The sequence below is a fragment of the Heterocephalus glaber genome, unplaced genomic scaffold (assembly GCF_053883595.1).
Source record: "Heterocephalus glaber isolate CG9 unplaced genomic scaffold, H.glaber_assembly_v1.0 deba00001538, whole genome shotgun sequence".
In the NCBI taxonomy this organism is placed as follows: domain Eukaryota; kingdom Metazoa; phylum Chordata; class Mammalia; order Rodentia; family Bathyergidae; genus Heterocephalus; species Heterocephalus glaber.
The window spans coordinates 39,147,471-39,174,442 of NW_028258333.1; the positions used below are offsets into that span (position 1 = coordinate 39,147,471).

The 26,972-nt window shown below is 38.2% G+C and overlaps 1 long non-coding RNA gene across 1 annotated transcript; it reads left to right on the top strand.

Annotated features, from left to right (window-relative positions):
- Positions 1–2,897: 2,897 nt before the first annotated feature.
- On the top strand, positions 2,898–25,847 carry LOC110350065 (uncharacterized). The gene is made up of 3 exons (XR_002396367.2): positions 2,898–2,986; positions 24,988–25,076; positions 25,724–25,847. It is a non-coding gene; the product is annotated as an uncharacterized LOC110350065 (long non-coding RNA).
- Positions 25,848–26,972: the final 1,125 nt, after the last annotated feature.

Consider the following 26,972-nt stretch of genomic DNA (forward strand, 5'->3'; position numbering starts at 1 on the left):
TATATTTGGCAAGATGGTCACTGCTGAGGTTATAGCTTGGTGGCGGCTGCCCTTTGAAGTCAGGCTTTGTCCTTGTGGTTGATATGGATGGGAGAACATTCTGCATTGGATCAATTCTACTTTCAGGAGAGGAGTTTTAATACACGCGATTATGACAGAATGTGGTAAAGTGTTCCATCTTGACTACTGGGTTCATTTGGATTCCTTCTTTGCTGCCACAACCTACAAATAAAAGAGGAGGGAGTTCGGAAAAGTTTTCATGAAATTCCTAAACTCTGAATCAATGCTTATTATTTTCTCCCTTTTCCAACTTAATTTCCTATAATATTCTCCCATATGTAAATAATTTTTTCTAAAATTATTTGTCTTTCTGCTGACTGAGGGAACGCCTGAATTTATGTCAATGTGGTATTGATGCCTGTTACTTTAGATGCTAGATTTAGAATGAATTTTAGATTTGTTTTCTTGAATGTTTTAATTGGTTGAATATTTTTAATTAGCAAATTTAAATTAATGTTTTTAAGCAATATTTGCTAAAAGTTACTTATTTTATAGGAATCCTTGAGACTGGTTGGAAAAGGTAATAATCTATACTAAAAAGTATTAAGACTTATTAAACTATGCTTTGGAAAGACTTAATGTGGCAGTATTAAGTTAATTAAATATAAAATAAGAGTAAAAATACTAGTGGTAGTTAAAAGATTTTTTAAGGTTTTTATGGGATTTTATTGAGTAAATAACAATGATAAAAATATAATAAGAGTAATTTATATAGCGTTTTCTTGGAGCTAAGTATGTGTAACCCTTACAATCATCCCCTGAGACACATTCTAGCATTCTCTCCAAGGTTCACTGAGGCAAAGCACCTGTTAAATAACAGGTGTAGTTAAATAACAGCTAGTAAGTTGTGGAACTGAGATTCAAATCTCAACAGCTAGGCTCTGGAGCCAGTGCCCTTAGAAAAGCAGACTTCTAAGCATATTTGTTTTGGTTTTTTTGGAAGGGTTTTTAAATATTGCAGTGACGTTATCTGATTTGAGGTTTTTTGAAAATTAATTTTATTGGTACATTTTAGGTATACAATATGACATTCATCATTGGAAATTTGCACCTTTATGTAATCTATCTTGGTTCTTATTTTTTTCCCATTCCCCTGCCCTCCCTTCAACCCCTCCACCCTTCCCTATTTACATAGACTTTTTTAGAGTCACATTTTGTGTTCAATATCTTATTGCCTCAGTTTTGCTGATCCTTCCTCTTAAAGATGCATGGCCTTCATTCTGACTTTCTGTTTTCTGGGCAGCCCTCCTTGGCCTATTCTGTTTTTTGCTATTCTTTCTTCTCACTTTGCTATCATCAAAATATGTCAGTCTTCTCAGTTTGCAGAATTCTGATACCTGTGAGTTGGTTTTTATTAGCATATCAGGCCTGATAACATTGTCAGAGACATATAATTTCTCCTAAATACCTTATGTCTGATCATTTATAATGTGCATTCATCCAGAAGGCCTTTAATAAATAGTAGCTGTAATAAAACGCTATGGAAATTTCAGGTCATATTAGTACCTACTATTAATTAGGCTCTGATTAAATGTGTTGAGCTTCTCATACCAGATTTCCATTCTTTGCCTGTATGGTGAAGTTGGTGTTACACCCTCTGTAAATAAGGAAACAGGGTCCCAAACCAAGATCTTTGCCCATGGGCACAGAATCACAGATTGGACTGTCTGGCTCATGGCTCTCTCCTAACTTCACTTTGTATTCTGGCTGCTCTCACAAGCCTCTAGAGATGTGGGTCCTAAGATGTAATCTGTGCCAGGTCTAGGGTTCTACATTGGGTGACCAATAACCTCACAAAAGAGCCCAGATGGTTCTCTTTTTCTTTTCCATTTTTTCTTTCTTCACCTTTAGAAAACTCTTTATGAAGAGTACTCTCAATACATTATTATTCTCCTTCTAAAGTATCATGCTCATATGGTATTTTGTAAAATTTCATGTGAAATTACCATGATAAAAATCTTGCTTTACTTAATCATTTTAAGTGGTTTAATCCTTTGGTTACATATCTTTGGAGCAGTTATGCTCATTGTTTTGGAATATTTATCAGTATTCTAGACTTTCTTCTGGTGTTTTATTTGAACAAGGTATATAAATGAGCATTATATCATTTATCTTTCTGTTTTGTAGTAGTGATTTGAAGCTTTCATATCTGAATTCAAAACTGAACAAAGATGTGAAATCATTTGTAACTAATGGAGTAGCTAAGGGAGACCTCTGCTTGGGGTGATGGACAGCTATTTTTTAAAGGATGAATAAACTTCCTTTTGGTTCTCTGTGCCCTTCATAGATCCCTAATCTTTAACGTGACATACTTCTTTCCACAGTGCATCTGAAAAAATGCCTACAGGTCATTTTCTAATTTTTACACCACTGAACAGAGTGAACTGCTTTTATGAGTTCAGTGTGTGTTGAGGAGAAAATTGTGGTTTTCTAGTTAAGGAAACACTTTCTGCCACTGTACTTCAGTGAGATCAACCACTCCTACTTTTAACATTCATGCTACAATTCTTAGTGGAGTAGGATGGCCCACTACTCAGGGACATTGAGACTATCTGGTCATGCCTTTTTGTATGAAACAACAACAAAGGTAGTCCTGGGCAAGATTGTCCCAAAATGTGGTGATCCAATGTCATTGAAGTCCTCACTTGTCTTCTTGGTCGCTGCTCCTTTCTCCAATTGCCTATTGTTTTGTGTTCTCACTGGACTGCCCCCAGTTGAAAATATCATCTCCAACAAGACTTTACTTTGTTTTTCACTTATTGGTCTCTTAAAATTTTTCTCTTATCTTCATGGTCAACCCTGACTAGTCCTCAAGGTTGTAGTCTGGAAGGCTTTTTTTAAGGCTCTATGGGTCAAAGTAGTATACTCATGGAACGCTAGAGTTGGAAGAAACTTCGGAAGTCATTCTGGCCTACAGATTGAACAGGTGAGAATTAGAGTTGGAGGCTTTAGGTGAACTCCCACAGGGGATTTCTACTCTGTGACTCCTTGACTAAACCGGTTTATGCTAATACCTCCATTTGGAAATGTCTTTACTTAGGTTTAATGGGACCTTCAAGAGCTTAGACCAGTGTTTTCTAAACTTGGTTAATTATAAAAATAATCTCCTTCAAGATTGTAATTTTCTAAGTCTGGGCTGAAAATAGGAAATTGCACTTTTAACAGGCTCAGGTAATTATAATGATTAGCATATGTTGGGAAAAGGCTGACTTACAGTGTTGTACGCACCAGGTACCAAGTCCTAATAATGCAGTTTTAGGAAATTGAGTTTCTCTAACTCGGTTCACTTAAGGTGACTGTATTGATTATAAAACAGAAATAGCTCCCCCTTAATGAAAATTAGAAGTACAACAGAGTTTCTTAGACTCAGAGGGCCCCCAAATTAGTGTTTGTTGACATAGGAAATACAAACATAATCATAGACCTGAGTGAAAAATAAGTGTCTTTCTAGGTGGCAGGAGAGTCACTTATAATGAAGGGGCTCTGTTTGGGGCCAGCATATCTTGGTAAGAAATTTCAGGGAAAAGGTGAGAAGGAAAATACAGAGGTTAATAAACCATTCTGCATCAGAAAAGAATGGGAATTTGAGTTTAGGGAAGAGGAAAGAGAGAAGAGAGGATAGAAGTGGAAAAGACTAAACAATATGGGGAAGTGGCAACCACTGTAGTGAAGATTCTTCATAGTCACTGTTCAGTTGTTTATGTTGCTAAAACATTAACTTCCCCTTCTTCTTCAGACTGTTGGCAAAGTCAACTTCACTTATAACAGCCTTGCATTATCTTTGCAGACATAGGATATGAATGATATACACCTAACTTCAGGTATGTAGGACCCTGACAGAATATGTAGAACTGTAAAGAGATCAAACCAATTCAATAAGAGAAAGAGCTTGGATTGAGGGTGTCCATGGCCAGAGGCTAAACAGGCATTCTATATACACAGAAAAATGCCTTTGTCTTTCATGATTTTGTCCTGAAACATGTGTTGACTTTGTCAGGATGCTCTAAATGTCCTACATTCTGCCTGTCTTGTTTATTGCTAAGTCTGGCAATCTGACCTTCAGGCTACAACTGCCCTTGAAAATTTGGAGAAATTTTAGGGGGGACCTGGAAATTTCCACAAATTGTGAATGAGGTTTCAGATAATTCTCCCTGTATTATTTAGGGCAGGATGATTTTAGCCGATGTCAGTTACAAATGGTCAGTTGAATGCAGTGTCTTCCAATCTTGGCTCATATTTATAACCTGGGAGCTTATAAAAGATTATGCCTAGATTTCATCCCCAGAATTCTAGTTTGTATTACATGGTGTAGGGTCAGGTTTCAGTATTGTTAAAACTTCCCAAAAGATTTAAAGTGAAGCCAGGATTGAGACTAACTGGTCTGGGGAGAGCCATCCTTCATGATGTTTTAAGCACATCCAGGTGTGATGGGCAAATCTTTTGATCAGGGGCTTAGGTAAAAAGGGGGAGTGGAATGAACTCCAGTGAGGAGACTATTTCTATTGGTGTGTACTTGCCAGGCCTGAAATATGTGTCAACTAGAAAATGATCTGTTTCTTTCCTACTATATAATTACACAACAAATGGGGAGAAAACCCAAGTTTCTTCTATCCACACTGCATTAGGATATAGCTAAAGTAATGGAATTATATAGTAAGAGATTTAAGGCAAAGGTTTAGTTTATATGATAAGTCTGAACTCTGTAGAGTTCAAGGCAGGAGGCAGGACAGGTTGGAAATTGAATGTCACTCAATGAAGTCCCAGATCTGCTCTGAAGGCTTTTGAACAGATTGAATTAGGCCTAGATTACCTTGCATCATCTCTTTTACTTAAAAGCAACAGACTATGGACTTTCATCACCTTTACTAAACACCTTCACAGCAACACTTAGATTAGTGCTATATTGAGGGCCTGGGGACTAGAGTCCATCCAGTTTGACCCAACAAACTAACCAACACATCTACTTCATACTTTTAATTCTTTCTTAAATGTCACTGAAGCTGCTTTACTGCGACTATCCAATCAGGAAGAGGAAATACACTACAATAACTTAGCTAAGGTGACTTATTGTTTGTTATCGCTTTTCCAGCCTGCATGGCTCAGCAATGACAGAAAAGCTTGGTCCCTGTCTTTCCTGTTTGTGGTAGAAAGAAGCTAGTAGGAAGGGGGAAAAGAGGAGGGGAAGGGAGAGGGAGAGGGAAGAGAGAGGGAGAGGGAGGGAGGGAGAGAAAGAGAACAGAGAGCCAAGCTCCTACTCAGAGCCTGTGGACTAGAAGAAAACAGTGCATGGAAGAAGCTAGAGATCCATTTATAAACTTATTTGGGCAGTTGGATGTGAGGACCCAGTTTCTTTTTATTTAAAATTCACGGAAGGTTCCTTTCTTTAGTGCACAGGTGGTGCTAATAAAATAGAAGTTGTGAGTGTGATTTCTCTCTGAGTCATTTAACTTGAGTGCTCCACAAGAACAGATTGCACCCCCCACCCTGAAAAATCCTCTTAAAAATTGCCACAGCTGCTAGGTATGGAGGAATGCAAACAGCTCAATGCAAAATTCATTCCTAACACGAGAAAAAGTCTCTCCTACATTCATATCCTCCTGTTTATGCATAGTCTTTGCTGCATGAAGAATGCCCTGGGTCAAGAGTTAGCAGACACCGATGCCTGTGTCACCAATGCACCATCATCAGCTCATTTTCTTCATCAGCAAAATGGTGGAGCTGACGAAATGGGAGCTGTCTTCTAGCCTCCGGGCTCCATGATTTTGAAGGGCAATGTTCTTCATTCCATAAATTTTTAGCACAGAGTGTGGCATGGTGGTTAGCTGGCCCTTCAGATTTTCTGGAATCCTGGGATTGTGGTTAACAGAATTGTTAGAGAAGCTACAGTTCAGCATAGGAGTGACCTTTAAGCTAACAAGTGTCAGCTGCTTTACTTTATATTTGAACATTATTGTCCAAACCTGGGACACTTTTGAAAATGAAAAGAGGTGTTTTAAGATTATGCCAGAATAATGGATATAAATTGGGACAGACTGAAACTCAAAGTCACCTTGGATATAAGCAATGAAGTCAGATGGAACAGTTTTGATCAGAGAAATGATTTTGCTTTTTCCAATTATTCCAATAATTGAATGAAAAAGTATGTGTTTACATATGTGGCAAAACAAAGTATACTTTCTAGTTTTGCTGAAAGGAAATTCATCTGTTGCTAAGTACTAAATGAGCTGGGGAAGAGACCAGAGCCAAGGAGACTAATAAAAGACTACCAGAACAATCCTGGCAAGAGCCGGTGAAGGGCAAGAGAAGGCCTGGAATTATTTTTAGGCAATCAGTAGTTATAGTACCAAGAAGGAAACATGAGACCTACTCTGGGCATTCAGAAGAAAATCATCAGTTATAAATGATGAACAAACAAAAAAATGTGATTTGGTAGTTATTAAAAAGGTCATAATTTATTGACTTAAATATAGGGGTTGGTTCTGTGGAATCATCTATTGCTCAGCAACACAAAGAAGGTACCAACTCTTTGAACCTTGAGATTCAGCACTTGCCTTTTCTCAAAATAGAAGCATTTGGTAGCTTTCTCGGCTGAATGCCCTCACATAAAGCCAAGCCTGTCGGGAGGGATGAATGGATAAATGTTTCTGGAGATATTTTGTCCTGGGATTGTATCATTAGGACTAGTAAAGCATGTCTAATTTATCTAATGGATTATAACGTCTTGGAAATGGCTATAATGATCTATTTACACAGAATGCCTGAGGGCACAGACCATTTGTATAAATAAGCAATTATGTTCCCTGCTGTCAGGATATTTTTGGTCTGCAGATCAGTTACCTGAAGCCTTTAGTGTTAATTTAGTAGCAATTATATCTAGTATATTATAAATCTTCAAATAATCATTGTGAACAGGAGCTGCTTGAGTCTTAGCTATTTTCGCCTAGTTCTACAGCCAGCCTGCAACATTTTATTTTTAAGAAGAGAAATGATATGGAAGAGTCCAAAGAACATCCCAGATCTACTTTATGTGCAGTGTTGAACATGACCCGAAGTATATGTGTCTTCTTTTCTTGGAAAGAAATGAGAAAATTTGGCTGGAAGCATAGTCAATGACAGGGACAACATGTGAGGATATATGTCTACTTGTTAGTTTCATCTTCAACATGAAGTTTCTCTATTGTCTCCAGTTCTCCAATGGCTTTTAGTCATGTTTCACCAGCAATTATGTTTGTAGTTTTACCCAGAAATATAATGGAGATTTTGTGTGTCTCCATCATACAATATGATGGAAAACTCTTTCTTCCTCCATCCAACTGATACACTTATCTAACCAGAAATAAGTCCATTCTACTGCTCACAAATTTACTTCTGACTGCATTGGACCTTTTTTTTTTTGTATTAAATTCTTTTATTAGTACATTGTAGGCATACAACACAATTACATTTCTCATTGGGAATTGTACCTTTACATAATGCATCTTCGTTCTTACTTTTTCCCCATTCCTAGCCCTCCCTTCACGCCCTCCACCCTTCCCTATTTACAAAGACTTTATTTCCATTTTTTCCATTTCTCAGCATTTTTTCCTTTCCCTTCTTTCCTTGCCCCTGCCCCTCCCACTACCCCGAGCCCTTTGGACCTTTTCTTCCTATTTTACATTATTGACTATTCATTCTAATCATTGGTACATTTTAGGTATACAATATAATGACATTCATCATTGGAAATTTGCACCTTTACATAGTCTCTCTTGGTTCTTATTTTTCACCCTTCCCAGCCCTCCCTTCAACCCCTCCAGTCCTCCCTATTTACAAAGATTTGGTTCCTATTTTTCCATTTTCTCATATTAATCCCATTCCCTTCTATCCTTTCCGCTAGCCCTCCTACTTCCTTCCCCTTTGCCCCTTTTCTTCCTATTTCACATTACCTATTATACATTTAGTCCTTACTTATACTTTCAGTTTCTCACACCAGAGAAACTATTCGGTATTTAGACATGTGTGTCGTATTTATTTCACTTAAGGGTATTGCCTCAATGTGCATCCACTTAGCTCTAAATGTCTCTAATTTCTCATTTTTTATGGCTGAGTAGTACTCCATTTTATAAAAAAAAAAACCCACATTTTCTTTATCCAGTCTCCAGTTGATGGGCATTTGGGCTGTTTCCAAGTTTTAGCTATTACAAACTGCTCTGCTATGAACATGGGTGCACATATATCACTGTGCTATGATTCTTTGAATTCTTTGGGGAAGATCCCCAGCAGTGGAATAGCAGGGTCAAATGGGATTTCCAGTCCTGGTCCTTTGAGATATCTCCATACTGATTTCCACAGTGCTTGCATCAGTCTACACTCCCACCAGCAGTGGAGCAGGGTTCCTCTTTCCCCACAGCCCCACCAGCATTTGTTATTGGTTGATTTCATGATAGCAGCCATTCTTTCTGGAGTGAAGTGGAATCTCAGTGTTGTTTTCATTTGCATCTCTCGAATGACCAGTGATGTTGAACATTTTTTCATGTATTTATTTGCTATTTCTACTTCTTTGTCTGAGAAATGTCTGTTCATTTCAGATTCCCATTTTAGGATTGGGTCTTTAACTTTGGGAGGTCTGATCTTTTTAAGTTCTTTATAGATTCGAGATAGTAGACCTTTGTCTGAGGACGAGCAGGTGAAGATTTTTTCCCACATTGTGGGTTGTCTCTTCACACTGCTGGTGGTTTCTCTTGCTGTGCAGAAGCCTTTTAATAAGAAGAGATCCCATTTGTTGATTGTTTGTGCTAGTCCATGGGCAACTGAGGTTTTGTTCATAAAATCTTTTCCTACATCGATGTCTTCAAGGGTTCTACCTAACCTCTGTTCCAACTGGTTCAGAGTTTCTATTTTAATATTTAGATCTTTAATCCTTTTTGATTTTAGTTTAGTGCATGGTGAGAGATATAGGTCTAGTTTTAATCTTTGGCAAGTTGAAACCCAGTTTTTCAAGCACCATTTATTAAAGAGGCTATCTTTCCTCCAGTGAGGGTGTTTGGCTCCTTTATCAAAGATGAGATGGCAGAGGGTGTCTGGCATTGTTTCTGCATCTCCTAATCTGTTCCACTGGTCCTCAGGTCTGTTTCTTTGCCAGTACCATGCTGTTTTTATCACAGTAGCATTGTAGTAGAGTTGCAGGTTGGGGATTGTGATACCCCCTGCGAAGTCTCTGTTACCTGGAACTGCTTTTGCTATTCCGGGTCTCTTCTTGCTCCAAATGAATTTTTGGATTGTTTTCTCAGGGTCCATGAAGTATGCTGCTGGGATCTCAACTGGAATTGCATTAAATCTATATAGCAGTTTTGGAAGTATGGCCATTTTTACTCTATTAATCCTTCCTACCCAGGAGCAGGGGATGTCTGTCCATTTTCTGATATCATCTTCAATCTCTCTTTTCAGAGTGCCATAGTTTTCAGAGAAGATGTCTTTGATTTCTTTCATTTGGATGATTCCTAGGTATTTCAGTTTTTTGGATGCTATTGTGAAAGGAATTATTTGCCCTATTTCTGTCTCAGTGAGTCTGTCATTAGCATAGAGGAAAGCTATTGATTTTTGTGTGTTGGCCTTGTAACCAGCTACTTGACTGAATTTGGTTATTAAGCCTGGAAGACTTTTGGTGGAGTTCTTGGGGTCTTCTATATAGAGTATCATGTCATCTGCAAATAATGACAATTTGACTTCTTCATTTCCTATCTTTATTCCTTTTATTTCTTTCTCTTGTCTACTTGCTGTGGCTAATGTTTCCAGAACTATATTGAACAAGAGTGGTGATAGTAGACATCTTTGTCTTCTTCCTGATTTTAGTGTGAAGGATTTCAGTTCTTGACCATTTAGTATGATATTGGCTGTTGGTTTTTCATAGATGGCTTCTATCAGTTTGAGGTAGAGACCATCTATTCCAATTTTTTGTAGGGTTTTTATCATAAATGCATGTTGGATTTTGTCAAATGCTTTTTCTGCGTCTATGGAGATAATCATATGGTTTTTGTCCTTGGCTCTATTGATATAGTGTATTACATTGATTGATTTGCATATATTGAACCATCCCTGCATCCCTGGGATGAATCCTACTTGATCAGGGTGTATGATCTTCTTGATGATCTTCTGCATTCTGTTTGCCAGTATCTTATTAAGGATTTTTGCATCTATGTTCATTAGTGAGATTGGCCTATAGTTCTCTTTTTCAGTTGGGTCTTTCTCTGCTTTGGGGATCAAGGTGATGCTTGCTTCTAGGAATGAATTTGGGAGTATTGCTTCCCTTTCAATTTCCTTGAAGAGTTTAAACAGTAGTGGCAGCAGTTCCTCTCTAAATGTCTTGTAGACTTCAGCAGTGAAGCCATCAGGGCCCAGGCTTTTCTTAGGTGATAAGTTTTTAATTACATTTTCAATTTGATTGGTTGATATTGGGTTGTTCAGAATTTTTAGGTCTTCTTCGTTCAACTTTGGTAATTCATATGTATCTAGGAATCTGTCCATTTCTTCTGTGTTATCCATCTTATTGGTGTATAGGTTCTGGAAGTAGGTATTGATGATCCTCTGGATTTCTGCTGGGTCTGTTGTAATTTCGCCCTTTTCATTCCTAATTGCATGGATTTGGGCCTTTTCTTTCCTTTTTCTGACAAGGTTGACTAAAGGTTTATCAATTTTGTTGATGCTTTCGAAGAACCAACTCTTGGCTTCATTGATTTTTTGTATTGTTCTCTTAGCCTACTTTGCATTGATTTCTCCTCTGATCTTTATAATTTCTTCCCTTGTATGAGCTTTGGGATTGTCCTGCTCTTCTTTTTCTAGAAGTTTGAGGTTCAGCCTCAGGTTGTTTAATTGGGCTCATTCTGTTTTCCTAATATGCGTATTCACTGCTATGAATTTCCCTCATAAGGCTGCTTTCATTGTGTCCCATAGATTCTTGTATGTTGTATTGTCATTGGCCTTTAATGAAAGGAACTGTCTGATTTCTTCTTTAATTTCCTCTGTGAGCCATTGGTTATTCAGAAGTGTGTTGTTCAATTTTCATGTGTTTATGAAGTTTTTTGAGTTTCTTTTGCTATGGATCTCCAATTTCACCGCACTATGGTCCAATAATATACAGGGGATAACTTCAATTCCTTTGCACTTACTTAAACATGTTCTATGTGTGAGTATGTGGTCTATTTTGGAGAATGACCCATGTGCAGCTGAGAAGAATGTGTATTCTGATTTTGTGGGGTGGAAGACTCTGTAAACATCTGTTAAGTTCATTTGTTCAAGAGTTCGATTGAGTTCTAGTATTTCATTCCTTATTTTTAGTTTAGTTGATCTATCTATTTGTGACAGTGGGGTGTTGAGGTCCCCCACTACAATTGTATTAGTGCCTATATGACTTTTCATGTCCGTTAGTATTTGTTTTATATAGTTGGGTGCACTATTGTTTGGTGCATAGATATTTAAGATTGTCATCTCTTCCTCTTGGATTCTTCCCTTTACAAGGATGTAGTGTCTTTCTTCATCACTCTTAATCAGTGTTGGTTTGAAATCTACTTGATCTGCCAAGAGGATAGCTACTCCTGCTTTTTTTCAGGTTCCTGTCACATGCAGTATTGTTTTCCCCCCTTTAACTTTCAGTCTATGAGTTTCCTTTTGAATTAAGTGTGTTTCTTGTGTGCAGCATATTGTTGGATTTTGCTTCTTGACCCATTCTGCCAGTCTATTTCTTTTGATTGGTGAATTGAGACCATTAACGTTGATGGTTATAACTGAAACGTATTGACTTGTCATTGCCATGACTTTTTCTTTTTGTTGGGTTCTCCCCCTACAAAGGGTTTTTTAAATACTTCTTAAGATAGACATGTAAACAAAAACATGCTAATGAAATAATTCTGAAGTCCCTGGTCCTGAGAACTACAAGTAAAAAATGAAAACATAAGGCTGGGGATTTAGCTCAATGGCACTGTACCTGCCTCGCAAGTGCAAGGTCCTGAGTTCAATCCCCTGTACAAAAAAAAAAAAAATGAAAACATAGACAAGGTGAACAATAAGAGTCATACAGAACTACTACTTTTAAGAATGTATCTGTAGACTGATAAAATCTGCATTTTAATAAGTGAATGCAACAAATGAATGAGAAAGAGTGAGGGGAAAATGGAAGAGGAAAAAGGAGGGAATAAAAAGGAAAGGAAGGCAAAGGAAAGAAAAAGGAGAGGGAAGAAAATGAAGGGAAGAGATAGAAGCAATTAGAAGAGAAAAAGGTGGAGGAAGTAAGATGAAAGAGCAGAGGGAACTACTGTCCATTCAGTTCCATAAAGAGAAAACATTTGCCTTTTCAAAGTGGCTGATCTTTTCAGATCCATTCATTGGGGAAATCCTACAATGGATACTTCCAGAACATTCTTCCCCAATATATGCATGCAGTTTCTTTTTCTTCCCTATGATGACAGCCAGTGTAAAAGATTTAAAGAACCAAGTACCAGATCTCTGGCTCCTCTTTTTCATATGCACTCTCTCACCACAGAGGTGTGTAGGACATTTACCAGTTTGTTCTCACATCAATTCCCTGTCATTCTCCTCTCAGGTGGCATTTTCCAGGGGTCTGTCAGCTATACCCTTCATATTCTTTTATCTATTAGCTTCTGATAAGTGTAGGCAAAATTTGGAGACACTGGTGACAGATGCACAATGAGAAAGAGGGAGAAGCCAGGGTATCTCCCCATTTTTTTCTGTATCTCCCACAGTATCTGTTCACTTTTCATGACCTGAGTATCTGCCAGACAACACCTCCTCCATGCTTTCAGCCTGGTGACCCTGGCGCCTGAGTTCTGGCAACACTGCCTTCTCTTGCAGTGTCTGAGTATTCTCACTTTCCCTGTTTCCAGCTCATGCCTCCCCTATATCACTGGTGCCCATATTCAGTTCCCTGTACTGAACCATATGGCATGGCCCACATTTGTTGCCTGGACCCTACCTGATACACTTACCAAGTGAGCTCATATAGTATACAGCACAACACACAGCCCAGCCCTCTGGTTCTCAGAATAATGCCTAGTAAGCAAAGTAATGTTCCTTCAGCCCCAAGATATCCACATCCCAATCTCAGGAATCTGTGAATGTGTTATATTACATGGTAAAAGAAACTTTACACGTGGGACTAAATTAAGGGTGGTTTGGTTTGGGAATTGTTTTGAAACAAGGTCTCACTATGCAGTTCAGTCTGCCCTTGAACTCATTATGTTGCCCAGGCTGCCCTGGAACTCATGATAATCCTCCTGCCTCATCCTCCTGAGTGTTGGGATTACAGGCAGGTGTGCATCACCACACCTGGTTTAAATTAAGAGTCTTGAGATAGGGAAATCATCTTGCATTATCCAGGTGGCCCAGTATAATCACAAGGCTTCTTATAAGTAAAAGAGGGAGGCAGGGAAGATAAAGAGCTGTGATGGTGGCAGCAGAGGTCACAGTAACATGATGTCTGGAAGAAGACCGAGCCATGAACACAAGTGGCTCTAGAAGGTAGCACAGGTTAAGGGGGCTGCTTCTCCCCTACAGCCTCCAAGTCCTTTCTGAAAACTGATTTTAACCCAGTGAAAACCACTTGGGACTCCCAACCTCCAGAATTTTAAGATAATAAATTTGCATTGCTTCCAGCCTCTAAGTTTGGTCTAATTTGTTACAGCACAATAGGGAGCTAATACATCCTATAAGGATCAACGAGGAATACCAAATGACTAGGGAGTAGGAACCACTAAAAGAAATTGTAGTGGCTCCCAGACTTATAAAAGGAAGCACAGGGGAGCAAAAGGATGGAAAAAAAGTGACCCACTTGCTAAGGCCCAACTTATCTCAAAACGAGGGCTCAATAAGCACAGATGTGGGGTTCCTCATACAAATTAGAGAATGAGAAGAATTCAAAAGGAAACTACATCACAAGTGAAGCATCCAATTCCTCAATAATTAGATTTAAGGATGGTATCCAAGGTGCCTTTTATCACATTTCATAGTGCCCTCTATATTGAGGACACAAGGAGAATTTTTTTTAGTTCAGTACCAGAAACAATTGTGTTTCACCTATTTAACTGTTTAGATTTTACCTAATGGATTCTGTAAACTTGTAAGGAAGACAAGCTTTCCCTTTCTAGTTGGCCGTTAAAAGATTTAGGCCCAAGCTGTAGCCCACTCCCAACCACATTAGTATACTTTATGATATTCCCTTCGTGATCTAAATTCACTTCTGACTCCACTGTATTTTTCTATCCCATTTCACTTAACTGGCATTTCTTACTTTCAATTTACTTTTCCTTTATTATGCATGTTACACTCAGCGAGAGAGAACCAACCAGAGACCGATATTAAATCCACACAGGAGTTTATTACCGCCCGGGACCCAAGCCGAGCATCAGACTCGAGCCCGGACTGGGGGGAGACAAACATGTTTTACACACCTTTGAGGCCAGCAGTTTCTAGGCCCCTCTATGGGATAGAACTAGTAAAGCAAGCAAAAGGTACAGAAGCAGAACGTCCTGCTCTTAGAACATTTGTAAAACAATAGTTGATTAATTGTTGTTTCTAAAAGACTTTCTAAGGGGAGGAGGTTTCTAAGCTTCCTCCTTTTAAGTTCATCTAAAGAGCTGGCAGGTGGGTCTTTCAGCAGTAATATGGAGTCTCTTTTGATAACTAGGGTCCTTCAATTCATGTTATAAAAAATAAAGATCCTTTGGAAATAAAATAAATCAAAATAAGAGAATGAATAAATCAATTATCAATAATGGATGCTGCTGAGAAGAGAAAATAGAAGTGAATACCATGGATGATAAAGGTCCTATGCACCACCCTACCTAGGTCCCCAGTCGCACAGAACACATGCCGAAACAGCACGCTGCAGACAGGCAGGTCTGTGCACGCCCTACTGAGGTCAAGAGTCACGCGGAAGACACGGAATCACCCCGTTGCAGACAGGCAGCCACCTGATTCCACACTACAAAGACACAGAGGACACCAGGCCACCAGACCAAGGTACTGAGTCACACTGTTCCTGGCCCAGAGGTAGGGGCTTCTGAGACACCAGCCCACTGCTCCTGGTCCAGAGGAAGGGGTTTCCCGGCCACCATCCCTCCGGCTGCTCCCAGCCCACAGGAAAGGGCTTTTGGGTCACCATCCCTACCGCTGCTCGTGGCCCCTATCTCACCTCACCCAGCTCAGAGGAGGTAATACGTGCAGGCGCTAACAGCCCCCTGCCCCAGAAGAAATGAGAAAACACATAAATAAGTCTCAAAACCAGACTTCCAGATCACCTACAGCAACTCCAAAGGGAAATGAGATGGGACACTCTGATACTCAACCACCTGGACCCACTGAACTGGCAACAAAAGGGGATCTGGAAAAAATGAAATCAGAAATAATTTCTCAGATAACAGGAGAAATTGTGCCCCTAGTGCAAGACATGATTAATAAATCTAGAGAGGAGCTCAGGAACATGATGGAATCCCAACATAAGAAACAAATGGAATCCATAAAACAGATGCAAATAGATTTCCAGGACATGAAAAACTCCACTGAAAGTCTACACAGCAGAATGAGCCAATGTGAGGACAGAATTTCAGATATAGAAGATAAGATTGCAGTTAGTGACCAGGAAAAGAAAAATTGCTTCAAAATTATAAGGGATCATGAGGAATCAATGCAGCAGCTGCTAGATGATGCAAAAAAGAATGCCATAAGACTGATTGGGCTCAATGAAGAAACAGGAGAGAGTGCAGATGACATAAAAAATCTCTTCACAGAAATAATGGCAGAAAACTTCCCAAGCAGGGGAAAAGAGCTTGACATACAGATAAGTGAGTCATATAGGACTCCAAATGGCCTTGATCAAAAAAAATCTACACACAGGCATATAATTGTTAAGATTCCAGAAATACAACAGAAGAACAAAGTTCTCCAAGCAGTCAGAGAAAAGAAACAAATCACATACAAAGGAAAGCCCATCAGAATCACAGCAGACTTCTCAACATAAACCATCAAGGCAAGAAGAGCTTGGAGTGACATATCCCAAGCCCTAAAAGAAAACAGCCTCCAACCCAGATTGATGTACCCTGCAAAACTATCTTTCAAAATGGATGGAGAAATAAGATACTTTCATGACAAAGAGCACCTTAGGAACTTTGTGAATACCAAACCAGCACTCCAAAGAATTTTACACAATTTCCTAGGAACAGACATTGAGGATTACAACCCCAGGAAGCAAAGCAGAGTGAACCCATCTGGCATGACAAGAAATTAAATGTAAAGGGGGAAAACACAACAAAAAGAAAAAGTCATGGCAATGACAAGTCAATACATTTCAGTTATAAGCATCAATGTTAATGGTCTCAATTCACCAATCAAAAGACATAGACTGGCAGAATGGGTCAAGAAGCAAAATCCAACAATATGCTGCACACAAGAAACACACTTAATTCAAAAGGAAACTCATAGACTGAAAGTTAAAGGGGGGAAAACAATACTGCATGTGACAGGAACCTGAAAAAAAGCAGGAGTAGCTATCCTCTTGGCAGATCAAGTAGATTTCAAACCAACACTGATTAAGAGTGATGAAGAAAGACACTACATCCTTGTAAAGGGAAGAATCCAAGAGGAAGAGATGACAATCTTAAATATCTATGCACCAAACAATAGTGCACCCAACTATATAAAACAAATACTAACGGACATGAAAAGTCATATAGGTACTAATACAATTGTAGTGGGGGACCTCAACACCTCACTGTCACAAATAGATAGATCAACTAGACTAAAAATAAGGAATGAAATACTAGAACTCAATCGAACTCTTGAACAAATGAACTTAACAGATGTTTACAGAGTCTTCCACCCCACAAAATCAGAATACACATTCTTCTCAGCTACACATGGGTCATTCTCCAAAATAGACCACATACTCACACATAGAACATGTTTAAGTAAGTGCAAAGGAATTGAAGTTATCCCCTGTATATTATTGGACCATAGTGCGGTGAAATTGGAGATCCATAGCAAAGAAACTCAAAAAACTTCATAAACACATGAAAATTGAACAACACACTTCTGAATAACCAATGGCTCACAGAGGAAATTAAAGAAGAAATCAGACAGTTCCTTTCATTAAAGGCCAATGACAATACAACATACAAGAATCTATGGGACACAATGAAAGCAGTCTTATGAGGGAAATTCATAGCAGTGAATACGCATATTAGGAAAACAGAATGAGCCCAATTAAACAACCTGAGGCTGAACCTCAAACTTCTAGAAAAAGAAGAGCAGGACAATCCCAAAGCTCATACAAGGGAAGAAATTATAAAGATCAGAGGAGAAATCAATGCAAAGTAGGCTAAGAGAACAATACAAAAAATCAATGAAGCCAAGAGTTGGTTCTTCGAAAGCATCAACAAAATTGATAAACCTTTAGTCAACCTTGTCAGAAAAAGGAAAGAAAAGGCCCAAATCCATGCAATTAGGAATGAAAAGGGCGAAATTACAACAGACCCAGCAGAAATCCAGAGGATCATCAATACCTACTTCCAGAACCTATACACCAATAAGATGGATAACACAGAAGAAATGGACAGATTCCTAGATACATACGAATTACCAAAGTTGAACGAAGAAGACCTAAAAATTCTGAACAACCCAATATCAACCAATCAAATTGAAAATGTAATTAAAAACTTATCACCTAAGAAAAGCCCGGGCCCTGATGGCTTCACTGCTGAAGTCTACAAGACATTTAGAGAGGAACTGCTGCCACTACTGTTTAAACTCTTCAAGGAAATTGAAAGGGAAGCAATACTCCCAAATTCATTCCTAGAAGCAAGCATCACCTTGATCCCCAAAGCAGAGAAAGACCCAACTGAAAAAGAGAACTATAGGCCAATCTCACTAATGAACATAGATGCAAAAATCCTTAATAAGATACTGGCAAACAGAATGCAGAAGATCATCAAGAAGATCATACACCCTGATCAAGTAGGATTCATCCCAGGGATGCAGGGATGGTTCAATATATGCAAATCAATCAATGTAATACACTATATCAATAGAGCCAAGGACAAAAACCATATGATTATCTCCATAGACGCAGAAAAAGCATTTGACAAAATCCAACATGCATTTATGATAAAAACCCTACAAAAAATTGGAATAGATGGTCTCTACCTCAAACTGATAGAAGCCATCTATGAAAAACCAACAGCCAATATCATACTAAATGGTCAAGAACTGAAATCCTTCACACTAAAATCAGGAAGAAGACAAAGATGTCTACTATCACCACTCTTGTTCAATATAGTTCTGGAAACATTAGCCACAGCAAGTAGACAAGAGAAAGAAATAAAAGGAATAAAGATAGGAAATGAAGAAGTCAAATTGTCATTATTTGCAGATGACATGATACTCTATATAGAAGACCCCAAGAACCCCACCAAAAGTCTTCCAGGCTTAATAACCAAATTCAGTCAAGTAGCTGGTTACAAGGCCAACACACAAAAATCAATAGCTTTCCTCTATGCTAATGACAGACTCACTGAGACAGAAATAGGGCAAATAATTCCTTTCACAATAGCATCCAAAAAACTGAAATACCTAGGAATCATCCAAATGAAAGAAATCAAAGACATCTTCTCTGAAAACTATGGCACTCTGAAAAGAGAGATTGAAGATGATATCAGAAAATGGACAGACATCCCCTGCTCCTGGGTAGGAAGGATTAATAGAGTGAAAATGGCCATACTTCCAAAACTGCTATATAGATTTAATGCAATTCCAGTTGAGATCCCAGCAGCATACTTCATGGACCCTGAGAAAACAATCCAAAAATTCATTTGGATCAAGAAGAGACCTGGAATAGCAAAAGCAATTCTAGGTAACAGAGACTTCGCAGGGGGTATCACAATCCCCAACCTGCAACTCTACTACAATGCTACTGTGATAAAAACAGCATGGTACTGGCAAAGAAACAGACCTGAGGACCAGTGGAACAGATTAGGAGATGCAGAAACAATGCCAGACACCCTCTGCCATCTCATCTTTGATAAAGGAGCCAAACACCCTCACTGGAGGAAAGATAGCCTCTTTAATAAATGGTGCTTGAAAAACTGGGTTTCAACTTGCCAAAGATTAAAACTAGACCTATATCTCTCACCATGCACTAAACTAAAATCAAAAAGGATTAAAGATCTAAATATTAAAATAGAAACTCTGAACCAGTTGGAACAGAGGTTAGGTAGAACCCTTGAAGACATCGATGTAGGAAAAGATTTTATGAACAAAACCTCAGTTGCCCATGGACTAGCACAAACAATCAACAAATGGGATCTCTTCTTATTAAAAGGCTTCTGCACAGCAAGAGAAACCACCAGCAGTGTGAAGAGACAACCCACAATGTGGGAAAAAATCTTCACCTGCTCGTCCTCAGACAAAGGTCTACTATCTCGAATCTATAAAGAACTTAAAAAGATCAGACCTCCCAAAGTTAAAGACCCAATCCTAAAATGGGAATCTGAAATGAACAGACATTTCTCAGACAAAGAAGTAGAAATAGCAAATAAATACATGAAAAAATGTTCAACATCACTGGTCATTCGAGAGATGCAAATGAAAACAACACTGAGATTCCACTTCACTCCAGAAAGAATGGCTGCTATCATGAAATCAACCAATAACAAATGCTGGTGGGGCTGTGGGGAAAGAGGAACCCTGCTCCACTGCTGGTGGGAGTGTAGACTGATGCAAGCACTGTGGAAATCAGTATGGAGATATCTCAAAGGACCAGGACTGGAAATCCCATTTGACCCTGCTATTCCACTGCTGGGGATCTTCCCCAAAGAATTCAAAGAATCATAGCACAGTGATATATGTGCACCCATGTTCATAGCAGAGCAGTTTGTAATAGCTAAAACTTGGAAACAGCCCAAATGCCCATCAACTGGAGACTGGATAAAGAAAATGTGGGTTTTTTTTTTATAAAATGGAGTACTACTCAGCCATAAAAAATGAGAAATTAGAGACATTTAGAGCTAAGTGGATGCACATTGAGGCAATACGCTTAAGTGAAATAAATAGGACACACATGTGTAAATACCAAATACTTTCTCTGGTGTGAGAAACCGAAAGTATAAGTAAGGACTAAATGTATAATAGGTAATGTGAAATAGGAAGAAAAGGGGCAAAGGGCAAGGAAGTGGGAGGGCTAGCGGAAAGGATAGAAGAGAATGGGATTAATATGAGAAAATGGAAAAATAGGAACAAAATTTTTGTAAATAAGGAGGGCTGGAGGGGTTGAAGGGAGGGCTGGGAAGGGTGAAAAATAAGAACCAAGAGAGACTATGTAAAGGTGCAAATTTCCAATGATGAATGTCATTATATTGTATACCTAAAATGTACCAATGATTAGAATGAATAATCGATAATGTAAAATAGGAAGAAAAGGTCTAAAGGGCTCGGGGTAGTGGGAGGGGCAGGGGCAAGGAAAGAAGGGAAAGGAAAAAATGCTGAGAAATGGAAAAAATGGAAATAAAGTCTTTGTAAATAGGGAAGGGTGGAGGGCGTGAAGGGAGGGCTAGGAATGGGGAAAAAATAAGAACCAAGATGCATTATATAAAGGTACAATTCCCAATTAGAAATGTAATTGTGTTGTATGCCTACAATGTACCAATAAAAGAATTTAATACAAAAAGAAAACCCTTTGTAGGACCTAAATTGTATTGTCATACACACAAACTATTACCGCTGCTACTACTACTACTATTACTATTAATAATAATAATAGTAACAATAAGAATGAAAACTGGGAAAGGGGATTCAGAGGAGTGACAGAGAAGTGGATGGGTAGGGAAAGGGGATTGCAAAAGAATCAGGCTGTGTTATGTACATGCATCTACTTCCTAAGATGAATATAAACTTCATGTACTGGAAAAATGTACTAGAAAAAAAAGAAACTGCCATAAGCTATTTGGTCTTCTTTCTACCTTTTATTCCATTTTCCTGGGTACTCCAAGGTATATTTCATTTTTGTTCTTATGAGGCCCATTGTAGGGCTCATTTAGAAGGCACTACACAGCTAAAGATCATGGCCAGGTAAAAACACATGACCTCAGACTTCTGAGATTCTCACTAGTTCTCAACCATCTTAAAAGGGGGAAATGGGAAAAATATTTTTAATAAATATGAGCTTGTGGTGGGAAGAAATGAAGTCCTTAAGTGCAGCCAGTTTTACCCAGATACTTGCTTGTGCTAATACATAGATAGAGTGATTGAGTTAGTTTTGGGGCCACAGGGGCAGAGCATTGACTTAGTCACACTCCTGAGCATCACCACTGTTGTTGATCTGAAGTTTCTCAAACTCAGGTCAAATGCTTGCAGCAGACTGATGTTCCCAACAAGGGTTAAAGATTTAGAAAAAGTAGAATGAAAAAAATTTTAAGGCACTAGAGAACTTGTGATCAATCAATATTTAAAAGACAAAATCCAAGAAAAATGAGATGTTAGCCAACATTTTGCAGGGGTTTTTATCCTTGGGACATTGCCATTATGAGGCATGAGGTTGGAAATTCAATCTGTGAGGGATAATTCACTCTGTGCACCTCTCCTAACTTCTGATGGTTGCAGGCAATTGTTACTGTTCCTTGGGTTATAGACACTAAGCTCTGCCTCTGTCTTCACATCTACTCTGTGTGTCTTGTTTCCTTCTCTTTTAAGGCACTTGGCATTGGATTAATGCTCACCATAATGGATAATGCATGATCTCACCTGAAGATCTTCAATTATGTCTGTAAGGTTACATTTGTAGATAGACCTATGGTTATAGATAGACCTTTTCAACCCACCTCAGAACATAAATGAAAGTAATTGTCCACAATGATCTTTTGAATATAACTTCTGCATTCACTATGTTTAAAATCTCCTTGGGTAAAGTGAAATATATTGAAATAATATAATTAGAGGATAAGACATTACCTGCTAGAATATGAAAATGAGAAGTATAATTAAACAGTAATAGGTTATCAACAAACTATTTCATAAGCTAAGAAAAACATGATTTCTCCTATCTTCTCTTTTTTTAAATCTTCTTTTTTCACCTCTCTTTTAAAAAAACTTTGTATATACTTTTACCATTGTTCTCCTATTTTTCTTCTCTTGTAAGATAAGGAGAGACAGAAAGGGAAGAAATATGAGATTCTGAGAATTTGGAAATCTTTCATAGATCTGTCATAAATCTTGGAATTTCTTTGGCACATACACCCACACATATATACATCATCCTTTTATTTAAGTAGTCTGTAACTTACAAATGCATATCTAAAACTATGCCCCCAAAATATCACTCAAACCATAGGAACTTCAAAAGTATATTCAAAAGATCAGTGTGTACAATTACTTTTACTTATATGTTCTGTAGTAGGTTGAAAGTTTCTTGGTTCTCTACAGCTTAAAGCACAGAGTCCAAGCTCTTCCACAAGGCAGGCACAGACTCTCTGATCTGGCCTCAGTGGACCTCACCACCTCATACTCCATCATTTCTTTTTACCCTCTGCTCTAGAAATGTAAAAGTTATTTGTTTCCTGGATACTTGAAAGTGAGTGCTTTGCCCCCAGCCCATTACTATTGCCACCCTTTCTCCATACAATGCCCTTTGCTCATTTCCTCTTGCCTAACTTAGCTATTTCAAATACACTTAGAATGTAAGATTGGCACATCTGGCTGGCGGTTCTGTACAGGGCCTAAGCAGGAAAAGGGCCAAGTGTGATCACCCAAGAGAGGTGAAAATACAGGACAAAGAAAATACTTAAGGGGAAATTCTAAAGTAGACTGGGTAAGATGGATTGGAACAAGTGTTTGCTTTGAACAGGAGGGTCAGTGCTGCCTTGGGTGCTGGCTTGTCCTTTCTTCTTCTTGAGCTGTGGGTTTGAGATGTTGGATAGACTCTGCTGTAATGTCACTTGTCCACAGAAACCCCAAGGGCTGTCTTCTTAGTAAACTTGGATCTGCTTTGTTATAACCACATACTAATTGTTCTGTTTGATCTGACAATGCATAGTGCAGACATATGAACAGAAGTTTCAGGCATGTGTGAGTATCAGCTCTCCATGGTCTGATCTGGGCTTCTTAGAAGGAGAGCTGGTCAGGGCAAGCTGTGGAAAAAGTTGGCAGAAGAAGTAGTGCTTGCCTATAATTTCATGGCTATGTGGAGGCAGAGATCAAATTTTAAAAAAACCTGTTTCTGTGAGTGTACTAAGGGTGTATGGGAAAATTGTGTCTAAGTAGTCATCAAAGCAAGCTGAGCCTGAAGTTAGTGCTAGTATTGCCTTACTGAGCCTGGGTTTCAGAAAATGAGAAAAGATAAGGGAAAGGACCTTTAGTCCAGAGTAAATACATAGGAGTGGACAAACACGTAGTACCATAGGCTGGGAGTAGACTTTGCCATGTCCCTGGAAATGTCATACATAGAATGCAAAGATGCTTTTCTGGATCTGAAACAGCACGGACAAATGCAAGACCTCCCAAAAGCCCAGTAGTGGCATGAGTGGCACGTGAGTGTGTCATTACCAGGGTTCTTCAACACAGTCTGGATGGTCCTCCACTGAGGATCGTTAGAGAGGTGTCCATGCAACCAGAGAGATGGTGACACTAGATGACATCTGAGTCTCCTCCACTCAGAAATTTCCTGAGTCTGCTGTGGTCCTCACAACATCCTTGACATTGTTTTATTTAGATCAGGGTTGCCAAAAGAAACTGGCAGATTTCGACTTTGTTTTTCCTCATAACTTGAAAGGAAGATTTATATTGACTGAAATAAGCTTATGAGCCCTTAAATTGATGTCAGTCTAACAGGAAAATGAAATGTTTTGGAGTTAAAGTTATGTATTCCAAGTGGTATCTTTTAATATTTGCTGGAAATTAATTTTTAAGCCCTTTTGTCATGAAGGCATTACTTGAACAGTATTTACCAAAAGAAGAGATTGGAGTAAATGTCATGTTTACAGAATATTAGTGGACTCTATTGCAATTCCATGAATTTAATGAGGTTTTTTAAAAGTTAATGAGTTTATTTCATAGGTAGCTAGAGGTTTTGAGTTTTGTCTCTAAGCTTCTGGGAAATTGCTCAGCTTATTTCCTGATTTTATAAGGGTATTTAGGCATTAATCTCTGAAGTCATTTGTGTGTGAGAACAAGAAAATCTTTAATAACTCAACTTATCCTAGATATTCTGGTAAATGTGAAGAGTACATTGAATCATGTGTAATGAAATTAGTTAATCTTGAAGGATTATGGATTTGGTCATATAAGAAGGCAGCTATTTTTAATGAGCTATTTTCAATGAGACTGGTAGTTAATCTTGAAAGATTATACATATGGTGATATGTATAAAAAAGAAGCAAACATAAAAGTACCCTTAGTTTACAGACAACTAAGGAGATCATAAACAAAGTATAAACCAAAGATGTATTTAGGAGACTAATGTTTTATAGTTAAGCTCAGAATACATTTCATTCTGGTTAACTTGGCACAGAACAATATCACTTCTGAGTATCATTTATTGTGTGTTCTGTGAAGATATCACTATAGTAGCAAGATCAATGTACTAGAAGTATTAGAACTTTATATCAGCTCCAGTTCCTACCCTCAAGATGTAGTGTTTTCTTAGTGGTACAACATGGCTGCCATTGTTGTATGTAGGGCTTTTGGTGACCTGTGCTTTTCAGTGCATTTGCATAATAAAACTCTCATCGAATTATGGTTCAACGAAGTGGAAAGTCTGAACCTAATTTGATTTGACATTTGTATACTGAAAGGTTCTGAAATATGTCTCCTCCATGTTGCCAGTTGCTAGTTTTACACAAAGATGGTCTGACCTTTTCTGGAATACAGTGATGAAGTTAAGACTTAATTTTCCTTAAGGGAAAGAAAGGAAAGAAGAATGAAGAAAGGAAAGAAGGAAGGAAAGAAAGAAGAAAAAAAAGAGAAAAGAAAGACAATTCTATAATGTTGTAAGTTATAAATTTGACCTATTCTGCATGTTCTTTGCTTTGCATTGTCAGGATTTGTCCCTACTGTTGTATATTATAAAACATACAACTTTTATCTTTTTATGGGCTTACTGACCAAGAGCTCTGTTGTGAGTTATTAAGGTATGCAGGCCTGATTTCACAGCTGCCTGAATGTGTCAGACTCAGCCTATACACAATTTCTCTCTGTTACATGAATTGGCCGAGTTGGCAAATGTCCATTGTTCTGTAAAGGCCCTGCTATGGTTTGAATGTGTTCCATCCGAAAGTCAGGTTTGAAAGTTAATGAGCCATATAATATTAAAAGGTGGGACCTGCACGAGGTGATTTAACCATGGAGGCCTCTTCCTCTCGAATGGGATTAAGGTCCTTACAGAAAGAGGCTTTGGGCAGCATTCATCTTTCTTGTCCTTCCACCTGTGCAATGTGAGGATGTGTGCACCTCTTCTCTAGAGCATGCAGAAACAGGGCACAATCTTGGAAGTAGAGAGTAGCCCTCACCAGACACCAATCTGCTGGCAACTTGATCTTGGACTTCCCAACCTCTGGAGCCATGATAAATAAATTTCACCTGTTGTATTTTTTTATAGCACCACAAATGGACTAACACAGGCTTACTCTCACTCTAGGTTCCTCAACATTTGAGTGGACAGCTAAATCTGAAGAGACACCAAGTTTGCAAAAGCCCTTGAAGATGAAGAGATTTGTCCTTTTCTTCTCTTGTGCTTGCTAATTTTTATTTTGTGACATGGCTACATGTTCATTGAGTTTATTTAGTTTTGTTGAGTCACTTGATTGATTCAAAGGAGTTAATGTCTTTGCATAGGTAATTAATCCCTTTACTCATTAAATTAAATTTTCTTATCTAAAATTTGAAACAATAAGTACTGACCCTCCTCATCTTTGTGCTCAACTAGAATTGTTGAGTATTTATGTAGGAGGGGAGGCAGATTTCAGAGAGCATATTTGTAAGTTATTAGGATTAATAATACCATACCTTAGGGCACCAGAACCCTAGAATGATGGTTACCAGAGGCTAGGAAGAGGGAGGACTGGGGAAAGCTTGGTCAGTAGGTGCTAAGTTATAGTTAGATAACAGAAATAAGTTCTCATGTTCAGTTGCACAGTAAGATGACTATAGATAATAAGAATGTACTATATTTCAAAAAAAGTTATTGGGAAATATTTCATGACATTGGAATTGGCAAGATTATTTGGATAAGACCCCTAAAGCATGGGCAACAAAAGTAAAAACAAGGAATTAAGATTAAATTAAAAATTTCTGTACAACAAAGAAAACAATGAAGAGAATGCACAAATAACATATTGGGAGAAAATATTTACAAACTATAAATCTGATAAAGGGTTAAGATCCAGATTATATAAGGACCTCAAAGAACTCAAAACAAAACAAAAGGGCAACAGACCAAAATAGCTGTTTCTCAAAAGAAGACATAAAATGGCCAAGAAATATATTTAAAACTTCTCAATATTACTAATCATCAGGAAATGAAATCAAAACCACAATATCACCTTGTTCTACTTAGAGTGGCTATCATAAAGAAGACAAAAGATAACACTTGCTGATGAGGATATGGACAAAAGAGAACCCTTAGACACCGTTGAGTAGAATTTACATTAACACAGCTGTTATAAAAATAGTGTTGAAGTTCCTCAAAAAATTTAAACTACAGCTACCATTGATCCAACAATCCCACTATCAAGTATATATCCAAAGGAAATGAAATCAGTATGTTGAAGAGACATCTGCCCTTCCAGGTTTATTGCATCATTATTCATAATAGCCAAGAAATGGAAATAATGTAAGTGTCCATCAATTGATGAATAGATAAAGGAAATGTGTGTATAGACACCACT